Source organism: Manacus vitellinus, unplaced genomic scaffold (assembly GCF_001715985.3).
Source record: "Manacus vitellinus isolate BGI_N305 unplaced genomic scaffold, ASM171598v3 scaffold_69_pilon, whole genome shotgun sequence".
Classification (NCBI taxonomy): Eukaryota; Metazoa; Chordata; class Aves; order Passeriformes; family Pipridae; genus Manacus; species Manacus vitellinus.
Genome location: NW_021940749.1, coordinates 1268683 through 1293427, shown reverse-complemented (window position 1 = coordinate 1293427; position 24745 = coordinate 1268683). Strand labels below are relative to the sequence as shown.

The window sequence follows — 24745 nt, the reverse complement described above, 5'->3', positions numbered from 1 at the left end:
ATCTTTAGTGATAATTGCTATTTTCCATAACAGTGCAGGAATTTTGGGAACAGATGCTGACTGATTCCTCTCTGTGCAGTTGGACTGCCAAGTTATGAAATGTTTGATGTACAAGCGGAGTGTGAATAAAGGTTTTATTACTTTGAACAAGACATCTCGGCTCAAAATTCCCTTGCTTACATTTGCGTGGATATTAACGACCTGTTAGTTAAATGTGGATATAAAAATGTCAGATGGACTCAAATGGATCAAATTATATCCCTTCTCAGCTTTGCCCTTTAAATGTTTTATGGTTCCTATCCCTGGGCTTCCCTCCTCTTCTCCTCTTGTGTTTACTGGTTGTTACATGGTCACCTTTTTAGATACAAATAAACCCACAAATCAGCAGCTGCTTTTATTGTCATTTACATCAGCAGGGTCGTTGTCTGTGCTTTCATAGATGAAGGAATAGTTTCTAAATGGGATGTGTGCGGAACTCCTTATGTTCCTCTTTAAGATGATATCTCTGAAAAATATCAAATTTTCAGATATGCTAGGAGAAATTTGAATTAATCCTCTTTAGGTCTGTCTCAAGTCTTAAAATACTACTGTTGTTAGTCAGTCTTTCATTTTTGTAATGAAAGCTTTATCACTTAATCTGACAACGGTTAAAAAAATGAGTGATATGACCAGTTTTTAAATTTCCTTACATTCTTTTTCTCTTCTCTCATGGCTTTGTAAGTGAGGACAAACAGGAAAGGCGAGTATGAAGAACTGTGCGTTTCAGGAATGGAACCGATGTGTTCAAATACATTGAAAGAGAAGATGAATTTCAGCGTTTAATGTCACACCACTGTACAGTTTCCAACAGGATCTGTCTATTAATCCTGGTATTAAGTAGCTGTGTAGCATTTCAGAAATGATAACTGATGCTAGCAATGAAGCAGTGAGCTCCCAGCTTGCTGCCTCTCTGGTGCTGCAGTGCGAGTGTGATCTGGCCGAGGCCCAAGGCAGTGCTGCTGAGCAAGTGAAGTTACAACAGCACTGGCTTTTGTTCTTCTTGTCACTGCAGCTTCCAAAGGCTGTAAAGTTCTCCTGTGGTGCTGATCCTTCTCCTAATATTGTTGTGTGATACTGTAGTTGTGCAGGAGTTGTGTCAGCACCCTCCAAGCCAACATCTGGAAACTGTTGATTCTTGGCAGAGCGCGGGATGGCACAGACACAGCTGGTGCATCTTGCAGCGGTATCTTAAATCCTCGTGAGAGGATTTGTGCAAGACCAGTTGTGTCTGGTTAGTACATGTTTTCCACAGAAATTAGGAAAGCTCACTTGAAAAGTCAAGGTGAACTGTAGCTTTTCATTACTGCTTTTTTATCTGGACTCTTTGTTTTAATAATATCAATACTGGCAACACTCATCAAGCTCCTTTGATTCTCATGGGTCCACTAAGAGCTGGGACTGTTCAGCATGGAGGGAAGTGCAGAAGACAAAAGCAGAAGTGATCTTGCCTTTTAATTTATTTTTTTCCCCCAGAATGCCTTGCAGCTATGATTTTCCACTCAGTAAAGATTTCTGACCTAAAGGAACAAAGAGTAGGCAGATGCTCAGAGAACAAGAGATAGGGATCTAGGAAGATTTTAAGACCTGAAGCTCAAGGCAAACTAAAAATCCATCACAAACAGATTAACAATTAGCTGCTTAGCTGTGTTCTGACGAGATTTCCGAGGGCTCAGAGAATTCTTGGTGGTTCAGAAAGAGAACTTAACCTTCTCCTAACATGCCTCATGTTCTGTCAGCTGTGCAGAGGCAATGGAAAACTCTGTCGAAACAGATGGCAGGGTTAGCCCCCCGCCACTGAATAAAAATGGGAACTTCAAGGTCCAGTTAATGGCTGGAGAGCCAAGAAACATTTGGAAACTTAGTTTAATATTGAATACACCCCAAAGAATACACTGTTACAATTCCAGGACTTCTTGGCTATGGCCAAACTCTGGATGCTGCAAGAACAGTCATTTCCCAGCTCACGCTTCCAGCCAGAGCGAGGAACTGCTGAGGTGCACAAAAAATAAGATGTAGCACTTAACATGGGTTTAGGGCTTTTGAAAAAAGACATGTTCAACAGCTGGGTCAGTCCAGCAGAATATGTTTTTGCCCAGTGCTTCCTGATAATCTACTACGCCGTTCAATACTAACTTTTCATATACTAAAACAAATATTATGTTAAAAGCAATCACGTGCATAAAGTATACCAAGAAACGACATGCAAAAATATCTGGTTTTTCTATTAAAAACATGCTGGCATGTCACGCTGACAAAAGTTTCACAGAACAGTTTGGTAAAATGTGGAAACTGTGATCTGTGTAGCTGAAAGGGTTTCAGATGCTGGTGGCATGACTACTAAAAGCTAAACAAAGTCACAGAGATGTTGCTTTACGTGCATCCAATGAAACAGATAGTGGGTGCCAGTTAATGCTGATCAATAACATTGCGCTGATTAATAATGAAAAACAGTCTTGCTATGATCTAAAGAATGCACTGTTAAATAAGCAGATCTTACTTGCCTGAGTTTGGAATAAGAACATAAAGAAAGCTCCTACAAAGTGTTTTCAGTAGTGATCAGTGCCTTATATCAACCCCAATCAAGATCCTAGTTGTTTAATCATAACTGTAAAGGTCTGCAAAGGTGTTTTTTTCCTATGGAATGGGTCCAATGGAAGGGCAGTGCTCCTCCCTGCAATGCAGTAGGTGCAATCTTACACTGCTCCATGTCTGTCTCTACCTTTGCACCTTTTGCCTGTACATTAGGAATCAAGCATGGAAGACCAGAAGTGTAGTGCTGTTGGAAACATAACTGACCTCTTAGTCTTGCACACAAGTGCCTGTAATCAGGTTCAGAACGTCACTTCCCAGTCATGTCCTGCTGCACTCCCCTCTTCCTTCTGCAGGGAATGCACAGCCTCCACTTAAAATCAAGGGCAAGGGCTGAAAGATAACTGTGATGCCTGATAATTGTCAGACTACCCCTATTTGTTGTCCTCAGCTTAACATAAATGACTTCCTAAGGATTAGTGAAGGCCACCAGACCTACTCTACTTTTTTTTTTTCCTTCTAGAATTTCCTGAACCTACTGGATGGATGTGAGGAGCTAAAGCCAGGTTGCTGTTAAACTATATCTTAAGGTAAGCTGTTAAACACCCGGTGTTATTGCTTGTTTTGTTTGTTTGGGGTTTTGAAGAAGCATTCACATGTCCAAGGAAGCTGTGGGAGCTAATCATTAGATTCTAAGGATCTTGAGGATCTTCTTGACAGATCCCAGCTTGCTGTGGTGGCTCTCTTGGGGCAGCTGCTGTTACTTGGGAGCAACACATTTCGGTGCCTCTTTTCTTGACAGTACTTGGGATTAATTTAATCTGCTGTTACCTGAATATCTCTGTAGACAAGAATCTATCTTGAAGGAAATGGCTGCAGAGATCCAAACTGAATTATGGTTGCCACATTTGTTTACAGAGATGGGATGTTTTTATAGCTGAGATTTTCACTCAGTGTTAGTTTTGATAAATTGACACAAGCAAAAGTCATTCCTTAACTGAAGTATTTGGAAACAGTATAAGGGAATAAAAACAGATGTTCAAAACTAGAAAACAACTCTTTTAAACATATCTATCATTTAAAACAGGAAACATCTCTAAGTGAATTGCGTTTTCTGAAGTCTGACTAAGGACAAAGGTATCTCTTCTTGTTTTTGTGAATGTGTTCAGTACTGTACAAACAAAAGAAATGCCCTTTTCCCTTAATACCTCCACGAACAGACATTCTGCCGCTTTAATCTTACACTGACAATAATGCAACAGTTTATTTCCTGATTTGTTGTGGCTATTCAACCTATGAGCTCAGATCATTTTGTTAAAACACAATTAAAATTTAGCATCTTGCCTAGTTTACCCTCCTAGTCAAATTTGTCCTCATTTGGCAGGGCTCCTTTCTAATTTTGACTTATTAAATTCTGTGAGAAAGATCAAAGGTGCCCTCCTGTTTCTCATTACACAGGATCAACGGATCAGATAATTCAAGGTCTGATAAAATGGCACAGGGAATTCAGCTGTGTGCAGCATTACTGTTATCAGGCCATTTTTAAGTAAGAGTTAAATTCCCAATTCTTTCGTAAGCAGCATCAATAAGCTGTGCTTAGCAAGTACCTCTTTCCTGTAGAACAGGGTTTTATTTTTGTTTGGAGTTTTAAAATGTTCCATGTCATCTTAGGTTGGTAAGTGGTGTGATTTACTGACTGTGCTCGATGGATTGTATTGGCATCCTGGGACGACTGCACTGGAGCGTTCCTCCCTAAAATACAGCCAGTTCTGAGAAAACAGCACTATTCTCGTGAAAACAGCGTTTATATATTTCTCTTGCATGTTTATCCTCAGCATCATCTTACTGGGAACTTGTTTAACCTGCCAAAAACCCTTCTGCACTCTGACTGCAAACCGTTCTGCAGCCTAGACTTGTCATGCAAACGCCGCACGACTTCAGGCAGGTAGAGAACTTCAGTCCTCTGAGCACTGAGCACTGAGTTATCCCCCCCTTACGACTGCTGCACACTCAAAGCACTGCTCCCTCACTGGCCCTGTCGTCTGTCAGGCTGCACAACTTTGATCTAGGCAGTTGGCTTCCGGTCTTACCTCGGCGTTCACAACCTCATCTCGCTGAGAAGTCTTACCCAGGCGCCTTATCCTGAAAACTGAGGGCTTTCTATTTGTTTGGTTAACTCCCAGGGCTTGCCAGCGATCCAGCTCCTGCTCAGTCGGTGCTCAGAAGGCTGGTGCATGCCTCTGCACTGCTTGGGTTTTCCTTAATCAACATATGGACTATAATACATTGTTTGTTTGGAATCTGATGTCATGGGAAAAAGTGTTGCTTCGGTCAGTATGGAAACTTGCCCAGATACGTTCAAGTTGTTTCTTCCTTGCCTGTAGTGTCTGCTTGAAACCTTTCACTTGCCTTCTGACGGTTATTCCTGCTCATCCACAGGCTGTTTCCAGTCCAAATATAGTGCTGCTTGATTGAAAAAGTCCAAGAGGCAGTTCTCTTTCTGGCACATGTTTAACAATCCCGACTAAATCCCTTCTGAAATTCCATGGTCCGGTTTGTCACAGCAGGTCACAGGCTTGCTAAGGCTGTCCCTCCGGACATTTCAGCGACTCCTGCGTCTGCACAGCTACAAAAACTCTGCTGAAATCTGGAATGTTTTTCAAACCCTTTTCTCCCCTCCCTCTGAGGTCGCTGTGAGGAAGCAGTGACCGAGGGTATCCTTGTGAAACTCCTGTTGACCCGCGATCTGGAATGTGCAGCCGGTTCAGGGCTGTGCCCTGCATTGGGGTCTTGTGTTTGGGGTTTGTTTTTTGTACCGAAGAAGCCTTTCAGTTGATATTTGAGAATGACTTCAAAAGCACGGCTAATAAAGTGATTTTGTTTGCTTGGCTGCTTAACTAAAGACTATTAGTCAGGGCAAACTAATGTAACTCCACTGATATTAATGGAGCTCAGATACAATAATTGGAGAACAAGCCCTTAAATTCTAGGGAAATTATTACACAGGCTGAGTTTAAAAGGCTCTAATGGTGTCTAATAACGTTATGAGCCTTTAATACCCCCTAATTTCTAATTAGCTTTTCCTTTCTTGTCAGCTTTTTCTTTTATACCTTTCTTGTTGATGTCATAGTTGTGCTGTGAGAAAACAGGAACTCTGTTCGAGATAAACCTGCCCTGAGCTGTGCCTTCAGATGTGTGGTACCCGCTCAGGACAAGAGGCTCAGCAGCCCTCAGAAAATCAACATGGAACCCTTTCTGTCTTTTGACCCTAACCCTAACCCAGCTGATCAGGAAGGGATTTTCCTGGGGACAAAGATACCATTCGGACTTGAGGGTTGTCCCGCTGCCAGATTTCAAGCTCCTCTTACAAATTGTTACGGCTCCTCAGAAAAGAGATAAAAAATATGAATTTTGGCAAAACCATCCTTCACTAAGCTTGTTCCAAAGGTGGCTGAACTATAAAGTTTCTATAAAACTTTAAAAATAAATAAATAAAAACCAAAGAAACCTGTGCAGACTAAGATATCCCAGCTTCTCTCAGGCAATACTCACCAGAGAGGAGATGTGTCATTTCACTAAAGAATTAAAACCACGCTTATATATTATTGAAATAAAGCATACTGTAGTATATAAAGCACTTTGAATTTGAACTCTGTAGGGAACTAGGTCATAAAACAAACATAGAGACCTTGTGGAAGTCAGTCTGTTCTGGACACCCTTAAGTTGCAATGAAGAAGATGGCAAAATGTAATTAATCTACAAATGGACTCTAAATAAACAACTACTTGAACACAATCTTCCTTTTATTTGGGAGCTAGGACAGTGCTTTTTGCTACCTTGCCTAATCTCTTGCGTTTCCAGGCCATCTATCAACACAGTCTCTGTTTTCCCCTTAACTGCTCCTATGGATAATATGATGGTGGAGAAACCAGGAGGCAGGAGGAGAATATACGGACTATTGGGACACCTTTGTGGCATTCCGTGGGTTTAGCTCAGAAACAAGTACCTGGCCCTTGGGAGGAACAGCTGGCAGTGACAAATGTGCACGAAGTCTGATACATTGTGTCCTGAGATTTCTTCTTAGTTACTGTTCTCTATGACCAGTGTTTTTAAAACAGTGGAGATGATATCCAGGATATTTTCGCTATTTATAATTCCCATTGTTGCAGCTCTCTGGGGATGATTAGATCGGATGACTTCAGTGGTGTGATAGCTATTGATATAAATAACTTTCCAGAAGATTTCCTTATGACTTTAGAACAAATTCACCGGCAACAAAAACATTTCTGAAGGAGCTTAGTTACCTGGCTGTTTTCTGAAAACCACACCAGGCACTGATCTGCATAAAGAGGAGATAAAAGCCTTTAAAAGCTAATATTTGAGTGCCTCAGGTTTTCATTTCAAAAAATCAATTCTCAAACACCTAGGTCCCATTTTCAGGAGTGTCAGGATCCTCAGCTTCTCAAGCACTTCTGAATATTGTGCTTTCTGAGAAGTTTAGAGAAAAAGGAATAAATGCTCACCTACATCAAAGCAAAAATAAGCTGTAGGTATTCAGCAGTGATCAGAAACAGTGGAGTTCAATGGTTGCTGGGGAAATCTGGCCAAGGGACAGATAATTACCCAAAACTCTCCACTTATTCGAAGCATGGTTGAAGGTTTGCTGATGGAAAAGGTCTTTCCTGTGAGACTTCCAGCATTTCCTGGTTTCAGCCAAGAAAGGTATAGTGGAAGAAGTGCCTCTCACTCTATTTTGATACTTCTGATCCCTGAAGAAGGGATTCAGGGGCATGATGTGTGTTGAAAGTAAACTAAGAAAATTCTAATTGCTCTTTCATGTGGGTCCATTTGATTCCCTGTTCTGGCTGCAATTTTTAATCATGTTTTTGTGGACTAATGCTGGGGAATCGTTTCACTCTTCCCCAGGAGGACCAAAGATTTCAGGTCTAAATAACCAAAGATAAACCTGTTTATCATTCTTTCCCTCTTCTGAGTTCATGCACCCAAATGCTCGATCTTTGTGTACAAGTACAATTTGGATAACCTCCTTAGATTACCTGTGAAAACTGGAATTCTTAGGCCTGATTATTATTTGGCTGAGAGACCTCGGATGTCATAAGAATCTGCCCTTCCAATTCAATTCTTTAATCAGGAGAGACTTCCTTTAGTTAGCAACAGAAAATGCTGAAGTTTTTGAGGTGTTCTCCCACTTCACAATTATGTGATTTGCCATGGGAAGCTGCTTGCAGCCCATGACAGGTGTGCAGAGGGCATCCTATAAAGATCTGCTTGACTTATTGGACAGACAGATACTACACAGCAGCAAAGCAGGTGCTCTTTGAGGTAGCTTTGCTTTGGCAGAATGAAGCTGGCTGAAGTTCATTCCAAAGCAATGCTCTCCCCACCCTGGCATGTCGTGTGCCACGTGGGGTCACAGGTGCTGCTCGGCCCAGCAGTGCTCCGTGCACCTTGAAACTTCCCTCTCGGAGCGGCAAGCCCTGCTTTTCTTGGGCAATGTTTCAGAAGTGTTTCAGAGCCATCTAAAATTGGAAACCTCCAGAGAATGAGCTAATCCCTTGGTCGAGGAAATAGGAATATATTTGAAATTTAGTAAAACCTGGGAGACTTTGCTGAAGTCACCTCATGCTAATCAGTCAGCAAGACTTCAGGGCGGGAACCAGGCTGGCACCAGGCACTCCCTGGTGAGAAGGGAGTGCAGTCCTTGCCTGCCATGGTAAAATTAGTGTTGCTTAAGGTAAATGAACTGCAATAAACCTTTCTGGAAAAAAAAAAGTTATTTTTAACTCACTTGCATAATGAAAATGTACAGGATTGCTTATTATGTCTGCCATGAAATAAGTGTATTTTTGTCCTGAATTAGACCAGTCCAATGTACTGGTGGTGACCAGTGACAAATGCCTCTGAAAAGTGTAGGAAATGCAACTTGCAGGATCACAGGCAATAATCTACCCACAAGGGAATGTTTCCCTTCATTAGAGGCTGTTTATAATTTGCAATTATAGACTTGCATCTTTTCAAGCCTGTTTTTTTATCTCCTCTTAGAGGACGTTGCTAGCCTTGATGTAAACACTGGGGGATGCAAACATACCTGGGGGGAAGGGGGAAGCCTCACTTTGTGAGACGTTATACCTGCCAAAAGATAATCCTTAGGCAAACTGATTATAATACAGGCAGCTGACAAAAGTAAAAGATGTGCTATGTAGTGTTCCAAAAGGAGCAATTTGATCAAATCTGTTCCTGCACCTACTGCAGACTGAAAAGCTTCTTGAGTTCTGGCCTAGTTTCCTAACCAAAAGTTCCTTGATGTTTTTTTTGGGACCCAGATAAAGAAGAATGTGCCTGAAAAAAAGAGTATATCAGTATTCATTTTCAGTTCTACTCATTCCCCCAATTAAATGTGCAAGTGCGGTGCTGTTCCCTCCATTCTTCCAGCCTTCAACTGTCTGCAAGTTTTGGATGACTTGGAGTGTACCTTGTCCATACAAAACACAGAGCCAAGGCTATTTCAAAATGTGGTTGATGTAACCAGCATCTCCACCCCTCTGTAGCATGTATTGATGTGGGTGTCCTTTCCACAGGAGATGCTTCTTATGGGAATACACGATAAACAAACCTGTCTCTCCCTTTCCCTTTTATCACCAAAACCTGAGGAAGCTGCCACCTGGCAGAGTGGAGTGTTCCTGCCTCCTTTTCCTGTGCTGCTGCTGCTCCCTGGTGTGAGGGAGAGGTCATGGTAGAAATCCATAATTCATTGGCCACGTAAGGTTTTCTCGTACTCATGTTTGCTCTGCACTGACTGTGATAATGGCAGAGAAAATTAATACTGACTCGCTCTCATCTCTCTCCTTGGAACTGTGAGAATTTTTTAGCCCTCTATATGGAGTTTTGTACAGACTTAAGAGACTTGTTCTGTGAAACCATCTCTGTTACTAAAAAAAAAAAAAATAATCCTACTCTTCAGAGATCAAATCGAAAGTTAAACCATCTCTGCTGTCCTGCTTGGTTTGAATTTAGTGCTTCCAAAAGATAAACACTTCTACAATCTATATGACTCTACGTGGGGTGATTCCCTGGATCAGGAAGGTGATGTATTTCTTCAAATTAAGTTAATTTTCAACACTAAAAGCTAATCAGAAGTAATAATAGTAGAAGAAAGAGCTAAAAAACTGACACTTTCCACTCTAGCTCCAAAAAAGTCTTTCTGATTTTCAGGTCCTGACTTCTGACACATTATCAGATTCAGTAAATTAAGTTGATTATATTGAGTCTGAGCTTCAGGGGAAAGGATTTTTGTTTGCTGGTTTCGATCAGAGATAGCTTTCAAATTAAAGAAAATTAAAAATAATAATAAAAAAAGAAAGAGCAAATAAATCCTTCGTGGTCAACTTCTAGGAAAAAAAACAACAACAAAGCTTTGCAAATAGCTGCCTTTGCTGATGCATTCGAGGTGCTGCCAGACTTGAACTGCCACTGTTTGAAGGCTGATGGGGTTACAGATGGTGAGCAGGACAAGGCAGGTCTGACTTTCCAGGGATCTCTCCTCTGCACTGCCTTGGGAACGTGGCACGCTGCGTCTGTCCGAGTAATCTGGCTGTCGTGGTGTGTCCTCTCCTTGCTTCCAGTAAAGCAGTGTTATTGTGAATTACCAAGCAAATTAATTGATGCTGAAGTGCCTTCTCGTGTCTTTTCTGTGAGCCCTTTGTGTTGTGGGGTGTGGGATTGATTTTCAGGCTTTCTCGAGGAGACCCTACTAAAGCATTGATGAGATATCACAAACTCTGCAACGGCTTCTGGGCTTTGATATTTGTATTGGCTCCTGACACACTGCAGATAATGAGGGTTCTCTGCATCAGTTTACATTATAAAGTGTCAGGTCATTCAGTCAACAAAGAAAGGGAACATATAAAAGCTCTTGGGCTCCCATGATGGACTAAAATAGAAATTTAGCGGCTCTGTGGAACTGTGCCACCCTGGAGGGGCTGTGGGGATGGAGGGAGAAATGAGGACAGGGGGGATTTCCACATGCAAACCACATCACCCCTGTGGAGAAATGCAGACTTGGGGCACTTCCTCTCCTGTTCTCACTCCAGTCTTCCCTTGCTGGAAGGAGCTGGTGTGTCATTGCATTTTTTGCCAATAAATCAGAAAATCAGGATGAAACACAGAAACCCAGGCAGCTGACACGTTTTAGAAGCAGCTGAAAATGAAATGAAAAACCCTTCAAACTTGTTGTTCTCCTCAAACAGCTTGTGTTGAATCTGTTCCTTACAAACACAATAGGCATTAAACTTTCCTTGTGTTACTGTAGGACAAACACTGCTCTGTGGAGGTGGATAGTTTACACTGGGGAACGCTCCACATGTGCATATTTGAAATATTGTTCTTTAGACTCCCGTGCTAATAATAAACTGCTTTTGCACTGTATTCTACAGTGCACTGTATTCTAACTACAATTTAACACCTTTTCAAACTCATTTGTGAATGAATTTTGTACTTTCTTGGACATTTTTTCCCTCCTTTCCTTTTAAGAGTATATGAATTTATAATATCTAAACTATGGAGCTTACAAAAGCTCTCCAAATAATTAGAAAAGGTTTGAAAAAGAAATGGATGCAACAAAGTCAGTTATCCAGCACTCCAATGTGTGCAAGTGCCTTGGGCTCTAGTGAGGTAAATGGATCATCTGCAGCTCTTTATGCAAAGTTTTAGTGTACCTTTTCATTCCAAGCTTACAAAAAGTGGCCTTGGAACACTGTGATACAACTTTATCTGCTGCCCTACTTTGATTCCCATGGTGCTATCTTTCAGGAGTTCTCTTGCTTGAAAAAGTAAAAAAGGCTTTGATACATGACCAGATGCCTTCAGGCACAGAGGCAGGGAGCCCCTGTCCTTGCATAAATAAGGAATGACAGCAGGAGACAGGAGGAGAAAGCTTCAGGATGAGCTGTGGGAAATCTCCAGATGCATCATCCTTCTTTTCACAAGTGGTTAGTGAATCCATGGGACCAGAATTCAAGGGGGCTCCTTCTTCAGGCTGATTCTAATAGTTAGTAACGATGGTGCTGACGTGAACCACATAAAATGCTTTGGTTTAGGTGCTTTAATGAAAGTTCTTGATTATGAGGCTCTTCTCAAAATGGGGCCCAAAGTCCCCGTATTTCTGAAACAAAATTGAATTAGTTGGGTTCATTTTGGTAAGAAAATGCCACTGCATATATGTAAGCAATCTGAATAAATATGGATCCTCCAGCATAAATACAATAACAAGTTGGTAGATTTTGGCAGAGGGTGGAGACCTGGGACAACCCCTGTGACCTCTCTGGAAATTTGAAAGCAGGTAGAGAGCGGTCCCTGTAAAAGCTTTTATGCTCAAGCTCAGCCACAGCACTCACTGCCTTTATCTTAACGTTCCAAGTATATAAATATGAGAGAAAACAACTAGAGTTCCACTCCTGATAAATTAGCACTGTGACCTTGGTCATCCCCTGAAGCGTCAGCTTCCTGTGAGAGCAGCTAAGGCTGTGTGTCGTGGGCTGTCATTTGTGCAGCTGCCAGATGCTCACAAATCTGTTGGCTGTGAAATTTGACCATAAAAGCATTGTGGGAGCCTGACAACAAGTCTTGGTTGGTTTGTTGACCTTGGTCCTAACAAACATAACCTTAACTGGTTTTATACCCGGCTATTTTGAAGCTACTGAGGAGGACGCCCGAAAGTAATTATTGCAGTGGCCAAGCCATCCCAAAATGCCGTGTAAAAACCTGAAGGACAAAGTCAAGTTTCCAAATGCAAGCAGAGCGTGCAAGGATTAACTATTATTTTTGTTGGGAAACCATTGTAGACTGATATTCACTTTTGTAGGTGCCCTTTTAATAATTTCACTGCACCAGTAACCTAATGCTTGGAAGAAAATACTATCTCAGCAGTACCTCCATAATTAAGATTTCACCTCCCAGTGTCAGGCTGCCTGCAGGGTGTGTGCTGCCATGAGTCTGGACACGTTCTTGTGAGACCTGATATTGTTGTTTCAATGCAATAGGGAACTTCACGTTCAGCTGGAGCGGGGAAAATGATAATATTATGGCCTGACAATGTTATTCTTTTAATGGATGGTTTGTACCTCTAACAAGGAAAGTTTTATGAGATTTGTATTGGCTTGGTTTACAGAAAGTGTACCCATTTAGTGGTTCACCTTGACATAACTTTTCTACTTTATATTACTGCTCGGTGCATAGGAACAGAACTGCTTTAAATTTTTTTCTTTATTTTTCTTGCCTTTGTCTTTAAAATGCTCCAAAGGGTCTCTGTGTACAGTGTGGTTTCAAACAGAAAAATATATTAATTTTGAACAGGCATTTTGTTTTAATAAGTATCCCTTTCAGGACTCTTGTGTCTTTATTGGTACGAATGGCACGGCTTCAAAGGATGGAGATAAATACTTCATTCTTAGCATTGAAAACAACCTCCTGTCAGCAGAAAAGCTGCTTTTTGAACTGGTTGGAGCCTAGATCTGAGAAGTTATTAATTTCTGACATCTCTTAGGCTGTCTCTTTTCTTTTTAACTTCCTTTGCAGCCAAAATAAATGGCTCAGTCTTGTCCTGAGTGGGAGGCTCGGGGCAGTGGGTGCAGGTCTGTGCCAGGTCCCAGCCTCGTGCAGAGCCACACTCGGGCACCCAAAGCAGCACCTGCCTTTCAGTGAGGTCAGTACCTTCTCTTTGTGGTTGCTTGTAAATCCTTGAAATCTGCTATGGGAGCCTGACATCTAATTTAGGAGCTTAGGAACTTAGGTCTGAACATTTTGACTTAACCTCTTTCGATAGTGGGAGCGCACACAAAGGTTGAAAGAGCAGTCTTTTGTTCTGAACAATCTTTTTCTGCAAGTAAGATTCAGGTAGGAGATGCCACCTATTTCATTAAAATGCTTTTTAGTTGTTGTTTCTTAAAACCTTTCCATTTTATCAGGCTTAGGCTAGGATGCAAAAATCAATCTGTGCTGTCTGCCTTTCACACCCTCCCCAGAGAAGGAACATTTGGTGTGGGGCAGACAAGGGATTTAAGCTTGTGGAAGTTGTGCAGTCCCAGCAGGTGACATTGGAACTTCCCAGCTGAAGCAATAGGAGTGGTGGGTGTGTAGAGGTAACATTAAAAAGTCCTTGTGTGGTGTAAATTGGCCCTTGAGGGGAGGGGAATTAGAAAGCACGGCATTTTGTTTGGCTGCTGGTTTCCTCTCTCCTTTCCACTGGCTCCATGCCCCTACCTGAGGGCAAGGAGGGACTGCCCAGCACTGCGTGAACTCAGCTTGGCTGGGAAGCATCAACAAGGGCTGTGTGGATCAGTGTTTGAAAACAGGCTACAAAAATAATATTTACATATTGGGAAAGGTTTTAGAGATTTTCTTTCTGTCCAGCTCAAATTTCAGCTCTTTGAGCAGGATCCACAAAAGACTGTTCTTGAAATCAAGCTCCTACACCAGATTTGACATCAAGAAGACACAATGACAATTTGTCCAAACTAATGGACTTGAAATCTGTTTTTTCTCTGGGAAATGTTTAATACTATTCCTTATGTTCAAATGAGTTGACAGATCAGAGAAGTGAGTAACACTTTCTCTAATGTTATGTTCTCTGTTTCTGAGGAAATAGCAAAGACAAAATGTTCACTGTGTTTATCCTTAGAATCCCTACTGGACTGCAAGGACTTCTGCAGATGAGGGGATAGGAAAAACAGCCATGGAAATTTAGAGTTCAGGCTCCTCAAGAAGAAAAAGCAGGAGACTTCAGTTCACTACTTTGCAGATTCTCAATCCTTAACAGTAATCTTTTTTAATATTTCAAAATAACTTTCCTCATAATGTAGTAGCCCATTTGGAGACCTTACAAATCTGAAATGTAATAAATTTTTTATTTTACTTTATTTTACTTGAACTAAAACACTGACCAAAATAAGCAGTCTCATACTGCTGGTTTTAACAGCGAATGCCTAAACAGACTCCTTGAAAAATGTTTTAGAAAGCCAAATTTCTTCCATAGGTGAAACAGAAGTGAAAAAATATTTAGCATGAAACATATTTTTGTACCCCCACTGAACTTTCATTTTTTATATTTTTGGTGCTGGTTTGAACCCCAATCCCTTGTATTTCTTTCCTATGTGGAACATTTTCAGCAACTCAGAAGACAACAGGCTGAAGTCTCACCCCAAAACCTCAAAGGCTGCATTTCCTGCAAGTCGGTTCTTTCTCTCCTAGCCCGGCTTTTCTTTGAATCTCAAATAATTTTCAGTTTCATTGCCAAGAATTAAATTAACCCTTGTGAAATGGAGCTTGAAACGTGTATTGATTTCAGGTTTCATTTCTTCCTTGAAGAAAGAAAAGAGGTGCTTGTGAAGTATCCTTGAATTATTCATCAACCAAATTATTTTTCAATGAACAATTTAATAAATGGCATTTTTCTTTGCATTTTTCTTTATTAAGGTATTTTATTTGTAGGTATATACACAGTAGAGACAAAGAGAATTTTTAGTGACTTCCTGGGTATTTTGTCTGTAACATATCTGAGTACTAACCTCAAGAAAAGGTCAGTTAAAAAAATCATGGTCTTACACAACAAAATATTTAATTGGAAGGATCTAGGACAGAGTCCTTGGTCATATCCAAGCTGAGAGAGTAATAAAAAATGTCTTCAGCTAGAAAACAGATGTTTCAACACAATTCTGTTTCATAGAAATGTTTGAAAGGGTTTGTTTTAATTCCTGGTGGAAACAAAAGCAGATTTTGAAACCTTGAGTGCAATCACAAGATGGATTTGCTCCTTGGCCAGCTCTGCTCTTCAGCCTGACTCCAGGCGTTCCTGCTGCCCCCAGATCAGCTTTCCCTGCCCCATCCTGTGGCACTGGTTTATACTGGGAAGCAGTGCTTTCCAGTAGGAAAGCAGGAGCTTTCCTTGTGCTTCTACTAGAAATTGAGGAGCAACTCTCCTTAACACCTTTAACTCTTGAGTTTTTCAGGCTGTGAAAGAGGGATGGTAGGGAAAAGGAAAGCACAGGAAAGGTATCCAACAAAGAAATGGAAAGATAAGTGGAAAACAGGGGAACCAAGGACGGATAAATTGGGAGTAGCAGCGCAAATTAGCAGTTCTAATGTCTGTAGAAGGGTAAGACTATCATCCACAATGGAAATAACCTGTAAAACACAGTCCCCAGGTACAAATTGCTGTGTGTCACCTCCCGGCTGAGACCCTGTCCCAACCCTTTTGCCCTTCTCTTATTTATTCTCTCTTAATTCATCCATCCACTCTATTCTCCTTTTTTCCCTTTTTCTTCCACATCTCTCACTCTTTCTTCTCCTGTGTTTTCCATGTCCTTTCTTCCCTGCTCCTTTTATTATTTTGTCCCTGCATTCTTCCCTCCAGCCACGACGGCTTTTAGTCGCGATGAGAAATGACATATTGTGAAGGTGCTCTATTTTCCAACCTCTTCCCCTACTGACTCCGACTTGGGAGCAAAATGTTCCTGGTGTGCTGCCAGCTGAACCTCTTGCAGTGCTCCAAAGCTGGCTGTCTCCCATGTGTGTACTCCAGGGATGCACTCCCACAGCATGGGCTCTTTGTCGGCTGTTTCCTACGTGGCTGGGCCTTCTCTTCCTTTCCGGCACAGGACCGAGCAATTATAAATCAAACTATTTACAAAAACTGCCCTCAAAGACCAGAGGGAGCAAATCTGTTTATCCAAACCTGCATCTTTCTGGAGAAAATGGCAAAAAACTTTGTTACATCAGAACATACGAGTTATTGGCTTATGTTTACCGTGGAAGTTAGACCTGTCTGAGACAGCAGCATGATTCTGTATTCACTCTTTTGGAGGGGATTTCACTTTATTTGCATGTCCTTTCAACTTGAGGATTATATGGGGTTCTAACTGTCATCTCCTCACATTAACTAGGCAAAGCCAGACTCTCTTCCTTACCATATATTAAGAAAAGATTCTATTCCACTGTATTCTGGCCTCTTTGTTTAGCAGCTGTTCACATCTTTTAGAACCACAGGCTTGTTACTTGACATTTATTTGCAAAGAACAGCAGATGCCATCTATTACTATGACTATCATAAAAATTACTTAAGCCTTTTAGTGTTTTTCTCCAATTAATGCATTTGAAAAGTGTATTTTTTTTCTCTCTTAAGTGCATTCTAAAATTGTGGAACTGCTCCTACTTTCAGCATTAGTCTACAAACAGAAAAAAAAAAAGCATGTTACTTGGGAGGGAAGAAGTATGATAGGAACAGCAAACAGAACACGATGCAAACTCTTTGCTCATATGAATGATAATTTGGCCCAGTTTCTGCTTTTAAAATTAGATTCCCTTTAATATAAAGAGGCAGCAAGATAAAACATTCCGTGGTGTTTGCCGGCGCAGGGGAAGGCACGAAGCTCGAGGAGAGGTGTTATGTAACATGTCCTATAAACACTCCTGTATTTATAGTGCTTTATTAGGATGTCTTCCTCCTTTTGCTGAGATTGCAGGCCTGGAGATCTATTCCTTATATAGAAGGGAAGCAGTGCTTTACCTCTGCTGCACTGTCAGGGCTTAGGCTCTCTCAGAGTGTCCTGCTCTTGCTATGAGCACAGAGGAGAGAGTTCAGTGTCCAGAAGAGTCGAGTCCCACACCTTTACTGCACTTCCTGTCACAAAAGCATCTTTGTCTTTGGCGTTCAGACACTTTGGGAAGAGTTTAACCATTTGTCTCGGAGTAAAAGGACATGTCAACAGTAAACACCTTATCTCTGGTTTTTTATTGGGTTTATTTCTTAAGGTGTGTTGTTTCCAGATGCATGATAAGATGAAAGAAAATGCAAGCTGGTGAGAAGGAGCATTAATCTTCTCTTCCAGGCCTGGCTGTGAACAGCCCTGGTGTGTCTGGGCAGGACATTCCTCTCCCAGGACTCCACTCCTGTGCTCGGGGTGCAGTGACACAGCAGGCACTTACGTCACACACCAGGGCTGTGGTAAGGCAGCAACACTGCTCTAACAAGGCCATCCTTCCAGCTCCCACAGGACCCTAAAAGCTGAGCTGGCAGGGGCTCCTGGCAGTGCTGCCCACAGATAAACAGCTCATCACTCCCTGCCACAGCGTCAGAGCCAGACTCATGCCGTTGTCAATGTGCCAGGGAGAAAAACTGGGCTGCACACAGTGGTGGCTGAGGCAGAGGAACAACTCCTGATCTGTCCCCAGCCACTCACAGCTGGATTTGCACAAATGTTTTGGGCAGATGAAGCAAAATCCTCTAGGACTCACTGAGTGACGCTCATGTCTTACACATAGTTACTCTTTCATTTCGGATTTATTCCTTTGGATTCCACACTGCCTTGTGCTGTACTAGAAATCTCTGCATCCTCTGTGCTGCCCTTGGCCAGATCCACACTGTGAGCATGTGGTTCTCCCTGTTAATCCGTTCAATTACCCCTTTCCAAGCTCCTGGATGCCTGGTTGGGCTCTGCCTTCTCACAGCCCTGTGTCAGCTCTAGCACAGCTGCTTCCAGTTGCTGGGGAACTCTGCACGAGAAACAGTCTAGTTTTAATTGTCCATTTGCTCTCAGGAAATTCAAACCAGAGGATGCAAACATATAAAGCAAGAGGGTTTTAATTTGTTCACATTTCCAATATGACTGTAATTAATTTGCTCATAAACAGAGGCAACAGTCCACAGGAGTGTGCTCAGACTTGAAATTTGGTTAGTGGGAAGAGATGGAGGAAGGAGCTGGAGCTGAGTCCTGCTCTTATCATCTTTAACTCCAGGCAGACTGGGCATGTTCTGGCCTCCCCCTCTGCTTCAAGTCTTCCACGTGGGACATCTGTCTATCCAACATTTTGTTCTGCATTTTAGTTTCAGTTCTTACAAATTGTGATTGTTACAAGCCAAGAGTAGTGACCAGAGGAACTGCCCTTCAGTAAAATGCGTGGTGCTGGTAGCAGGACTGAGCTCCACATCTGCAGGGAAGCTGTTGGAACAGAGACAAATATATATATTATAGTAGCTGTGAGGTTGTTAAGCAGTCATCCACCCCAAACAATAGTAATTCTAATTAAATTTAGGCACGTACCAAGTTAGCATGTTAAGTAACAGGAGGAATAGATGCATTTAGAAACTGCTGAGTTATTCTTAAAGCAGCCTGTGCTTGTATTTGCAACAGCAAGAAGCACAAGGACTGCCCAGGTTACTCCTCTATGAAAAGCACATGAGGTGAAATAGGTCTCTCTGTGGCAGCCCCAAGGGATTTTGGTTATATCATAGTGGGTGAATGACCATGGGTATCTTGTTTGTCAGGCACAATCTTCCAGCATTGCCCATGGGTGACATCCACAGCACCATCCCACCCCACCAAGGGGCATGGCTTGAAGCTGGAGCATCGACCTCAAGTGCCTGATGATAAAACAAAGCCCTGGATAACTAGGAAGGAATTCCTCCTTTGTTCTGTTAGCTCCTTGGGCCAAAGGCCCCATAGAAATATCAATTGTTCAGTATTTTTCTGGGCAGGAGATGTGGGCAAAATCCTCTCAAACTGGAAGTTCTTTTATGGCTATCTTCTGAGCAATTCTAATCACATTACATGTTCTGTCTCTTCGAAGATCGCAGACATCTCTCACCTCACTTTTAATGTCTGGATGTGTTTGTTATGTGGATGGTAATTTACTTGCAAAGCATAATTATGGGAAATTCCCAACAACCTGTGACAAAGGGCACAGAACTGGTCAACAAAGCAGGTTTTTCCTCTGTTTCAAGTGATCCCTGAGTCACCCAGAGGAGCTGAGACCTTTTCTGGGGAAGCAGAGCTCTTTGCCAGTGCTTATTTTGTTGCAAAGATTTTTGTTGCAGCAACATCTGGGAAGTGAAGATCCATTTCTAGGGCTGCTTCTTCCACACTTCCCTGGTCCCTTTTCAATTTTTAAGCTGTCACATGCAGCTTACTTTTAACTGGCAGGCAGAACAATAACTCCCAGCTATTTTTCTGAAACCAACTGTGTGGTGGCTCTGAAAATATGGAAGAGTTGTATGAGAGTTGGGGAGATTTAAAGCATGTTCCAGTTTACAGTCCTGCCTGTTTGTCATAGACATACATTGTCCCACTATGGAAGCCAAGGATCACTTTTATCAGCTCAGGTTCTGGCTCTGCATCCTTGCCAGGCTTCTGTGGTCATTTTTCACTTGTCTTGTTCTCCCTCCGTAAGAATTCAGGGTCATTTAATCTATATTAGTGTGAAAGTGTTTCAAAACCTACAAAGTGTTTTATAGGCAAAGTGGAGACAGTAAGAGCAGTATTAAACCCTAATCCAGTTGTAATGAGATTGTGGAAAAAATAATAGAGGGCAAAACATGAGACTGGCACAACAAATATTTACCTACTGCGTGCAATAAATTCGCTCATTACAGGCTGGGATTCCACTGCTCACCAGTGGAGATGGGATCTTTGTATCCAACAGTCATGTTGATCATGAGATCACCTGTTAAATTCTCTCCCAAGAGACTGCTTAACTCAGATTTCAGTCAAGACACTAAATTTCTGAAAAGTAGCATGTTTAAAACAACCAAAATGAAAAAAAAAATCACAGAGAAATAAGACTATCCTGATAAATAATAGTTTTTAAGGGTGAATAATTTCCATGGCATGTTTAATTGCAGTAATAGAACTGTGGGAATATTTTCCTTAAAGATTTAAGCGTAAACTTCTCTCTTTTTTTCTCAGTCTTAATAAAAATGCTGCTAATAAATAAGTGTAACTTAGAAAGTTCATCCTTACAGAATTAGCATGGGCCTCCTGTTATATTGGAAAGAGCAGCTGAAATTAAGTTTTGGGCTATAGGGCACATTTCTATTTTAGCTGTCCTTTAATGCCTCCCTATTAAATTAGTGTTATATAAACTAAGCTTTAGCATAGTTCTATTTTTTACCCCTTTTTACAGTCAGAATAATAAAGGTACAGCACTTGAGGAGCGTCTTCCACTACAGACACCACATTTAATTTCTGCCTGACACCTGCAGGAAAACTGCAGGCATGAAACGGGTGGCTGCCAAAGCAACACTCCCTGAGTTTCTCTACCTGTACCCCGTGTTCTCCAGCAAGTGAATTGGCACTGGCACATGCTTTGCATTTCAGAAACCCAGTAATTCCCATTTAAACTGTTAGATTTGCACCAGTGGCAATTATTTTTGTTAATATATTCCGGGCATGTGTCTTCCAAAGGGTATGCTAAAGCAAGGAAGGAGATTTAGGAGATGAATCATAAATTATAGAAACCAAACAAGCATCTAAAACTTATTAAAATGGGTTAAGCTCAGGGGAACTTGAGCACTAGATTTTAAAATAATTTGGAAGTGATGGAAGGGAATACTTAACACCTTACAAGCAGCAGCCCTAGAACCTGTCAAGCATACAAACAACAAAATAGATATTTCTATTCAAAACCAAGTTAAAAAAAGAACAGGAAGGATGTTTCCTGCTGAATGTATTTTTGTGAAAGACTCGTGATGACCACTTCGGAAGCAGCGAGAAGAAAAGTTTTGCTGGCAGGTAGTGCAGCTTCCCAAAGGACTGTGTGGTGTGTCAGGGGTTATTAATGCCACTGCTGCAGTGAGGATATATTTGGAAAAGAATGGTAAAGATGCACAGCTCTCGGTCACACTGCTTGTGTATAATAAGCCTTCTGACAATAAAAGAGGGGCTGCAAGAAAGGGCTGAGGAATTACACTCCATCCGAAGGAGCTGATGAGAAAAGCACAGGTTTTGTGTATTTGGATTGAATTTTGGGAGAATGGGTCAGTGTGTGTGCATTTGCAAGCCATGCAGCGAGGAAGGGACACTCTACTTACAGCAGGGAAGAGTGACAGCAGTGTGTGTCTCTGTCCTGTGCCAGGTTTCTCACCAGACCCACACCACAACACACAGGTCATGCCTTTGCTATTCCCCAAACCAAGAATGGATATGGTCTGTCCTGCTGGAGGTCTTTGCAGAGCTCGGATGTACATCCTGTGCTCGGCCAGAAGGGCCTTTTGACTGCAGCCAGACACAGCATGTTGAGTGATGTTGTATTCCCTGTGCCTGCAGGCATCCCTTCGGCTCTGTCTCCCAGCTCATCCCACTGCTTTGCTCCTGCTGCCCGGAGGGCACAGGCTGCTGCAGTGAGATCAGGGGCTGATGGCAGCTGGATGCTGGTTGGCAGGCAGGTTTTGTACCTTTCCAGAGTGAACTTTAAATTTCTGTTCACTGCAACTGGGTGTACAAGAAAATACCTGTGCCAGCACCGTGCAGGGGGAGCGTGGCCGACAGCGGGGTGAATCCAGGTTATAAAGGCAGGATGACCCCAGTGGTGGTTACCAGCTGTGCTGACTGTGAGGAGAGACTGTGCATGAGGTGAAAATAGACAACAGACAGCAAATACCTCATAGTTAAAAAGCAGGGTGAGACTGAGAAACAAGTTAATAACAACAAGAAGTGAGGCTAAAGCCTCGCTGTCTCCGTTGCAGGGTTGCTGTAACCCATATGGGCTTTTCTCAGGAACAGGCCGTGATCACACGTACCATATGTGCAGCAGCATCTCAGCTTGGGGAGCTGGTAGTCTGAACTACTAATTTCCGTAGTTAGTGGCGTTAGTTTGAGCCAGAGTGATATTAATTTTAATTAGGGCTGAAGGAAGAAAAAGAAATATTTCCATTTGTTCCACTAACAACCCCCCCAGATTTCCCTTTTGGCTCCATATGGAAAACCTTGCATTAATTTTCCAGTGAATTTCTGTTTGTAGAAAGAGTAAGCAGTGGCAATGCCCATGTGTGCTGGCAGAAGCGTTCACACTCCACAGGTAGATGTGGTTATTCAGAAAGCAGCTTGTAGATTCAGTGATTTGTGAACTGGAGAAGAGAATTAGCAACAGAAAGACATGCCCGAGGGACCACTTCCACAATGCAAATTCAGAAAAGCAAACCTTTAAAGTGATGTGAAGAATTCCTGTGCTATTCATCATCTGAAGTATTTTTATTTGAACCATCTGGTGGGTGATCCGTAGTAATAATAATAAAACATCACTAAATCCAGGTGTCTTCAGATCATCACAAACAGATAACAGGGTTGCATTCCAGCAGCGCCTTCCAGGTTTTGAAGTATCCATGAAAAAGTGAGCTCTTCAAATTAAATCCTTATCTGGATCAAAATGAATTATAGGGGCTACGGCACAGCTGCAATGTAGTCTGCAGTTCTTTGGACTCACTAGGATGAGGCAGGAATGTTTCCTGACTCTTTCCTGACCTGCACGTGCACTTTCTTCGCATAGAAATCGAGGTACAAAGGGAAGGAGAGGAGGGCACCAGGGCTTGCCCTGGCAGGAGTTGGAAACAGCTGTGGTGTATCCCTGGAGCTGAGGGGTTCCTTCGGGCAGCCCCAGCCTTGGAATGGGCACCTCCTCACTGAGCCACGTTCCCTCAGACACAAGAAGTAAGGTCACGTTCCAGCAGCGCATTTTGACAATCCATTCCATTCCACCTTGTTATCTCTGGGCTGAATCCTGCAGATAACGTGTTTTCATTCAAGCTTATCTTCCAAAAACCTTGCCAATCTGGAGTTGAAGAGAATGAGAGGTGGAGAAGCCACCATTCCCCATTCTTTTTTCCTATTAAAATGCTGCTGAATAGAGATTTTAAGATTTCGGAGAGGAGTGAGTTTGATGGTATTTATTTCCATTTTCAGTCTGAAAAGGCTGTGAAAGTTATTTTTCCTTTGGGGGGGAGATACTGAAACCTGAGTTAAAGCACTTAATCAGTATGAAAACACACAAAGCCTCTCTACGTTGGCTGCATAGGGAATTTGGCTGCTGGCTTTAGGAGGACCATGAAAACACCTAAAATGAGAGCACCAGAAAATACACAAAGTAGGTCAGGCTCTCTCTCTCTGTTGCAAATTTAAGAGCCTTCTCTTCCTTGACAAAATCTACCTCGCTAATTAGCTCTGCCTTGTCACATGGCACCAACTCTTACAGTAGACAGTGACTTGACAAAACTGGTTTTATAAAAAGTGTGTGTTTGTCGGTGAGTGTGTTTTTCTGCTACAACTGCAGTGTGTCAGACACCGAGGAGGAAGGCAGTGTTTTGAGAATTTACATTTGTTTGAAGCACACCTGCACCTGAGTGATTTCTTTCACTAGTGAGGTTGTGTACTGACAGGAAGCAGCTTATTCTTACTATTAAAAAAATGGGGAAAAAATGATGATGAATCTTTTCCTTTGTCTATACAACATATCAAAAAATAGTTTACTGTGTGATTAGCATGTGTGGAGAAAATTGAAACTATCAAGACACTCTGTTATCCTGCCGACATGGCTGGGATGTGTAGCTCCTCTGACTGGAAAAAACAGTTTATGGAGGCAGAGGGTACCAACGCTGAGGCTGCACATATACAAACACTGATGTCCTTTTTATGTCCTAAATCAATGTCCAGTAGCAGCACAGTTAAAAGAAAATTTGAATTTTTGAAACAACACCTCAGCCTACAACTGTATTTCTTTTCTCATCTCCACCCGGATATTTAAAATAGTGGAGGAGAATGCAGGGTCATTTGTTCCCTCTGTGACAACACTGATTTCATTCGGTTTGGTTTCCTTTTTTTTTGTTATAGACTTGTACATTGTTGGAGAACAGGGTTTGGAGGATAGCACTGACATTTGCTTATTTTGGGTTCATCCTCAGGGCTTTAAATTATTCATTTTTCAGCAACCATCTAATCTGTGTTGGGATCAGTGTGTGAAAGGTTTAGGGGAAAAATGGGCTGAGCATTGTGAAAGAAACATCTGCACCCTCTGTAGGAAAAAATGGAATGCATTTATTATGAGGAATGGAAGAATAGCTTGGAGTCTTGCTGCCTGCAGAGGTACAATATGGTCAAGAAGTTACTCTCCCAATTTTTGATTCACCCAACCTTTCTCAGAATTTGGTGGCTAAAACGTCTGTGCCTTAAATACAAGTTCATGTGCTGCAAAAGCCACATTATTTGTTGTGAACCTGCCTCCTTCTACCTTCATCTGAGGTTCCCTACTTCTCATGCTGGAAGAGAGAGGGGAGCAACTGTCCCACCATTTATCCATTATGGGTTATTTTGTCTTCCCTCAGACACCTTTCTCCCAGCCT

General features: G+C 42.0%; 1 long non-coding RNA gene across 1 annotated transcript; it reads left to right on the top strand.

Moving 5' to 3' along the window:
- Positions 1 to 3093: 3093 nt before the first annotated feature.
- On the top strand, positions 3094 to 4510 carry LOC108641556. Its single transcript, XR_001922083.1, has 3 exons — positions 3094 to 3158; positions 3656 to 3705; positions 4404 to 4510. It is a non-coding gene; the product is annotated as an uncharacterized LOC108641556 (long non-coding RNA).
- Positions 4511 to 24745: the final 20235 nt, after the last annotated feature.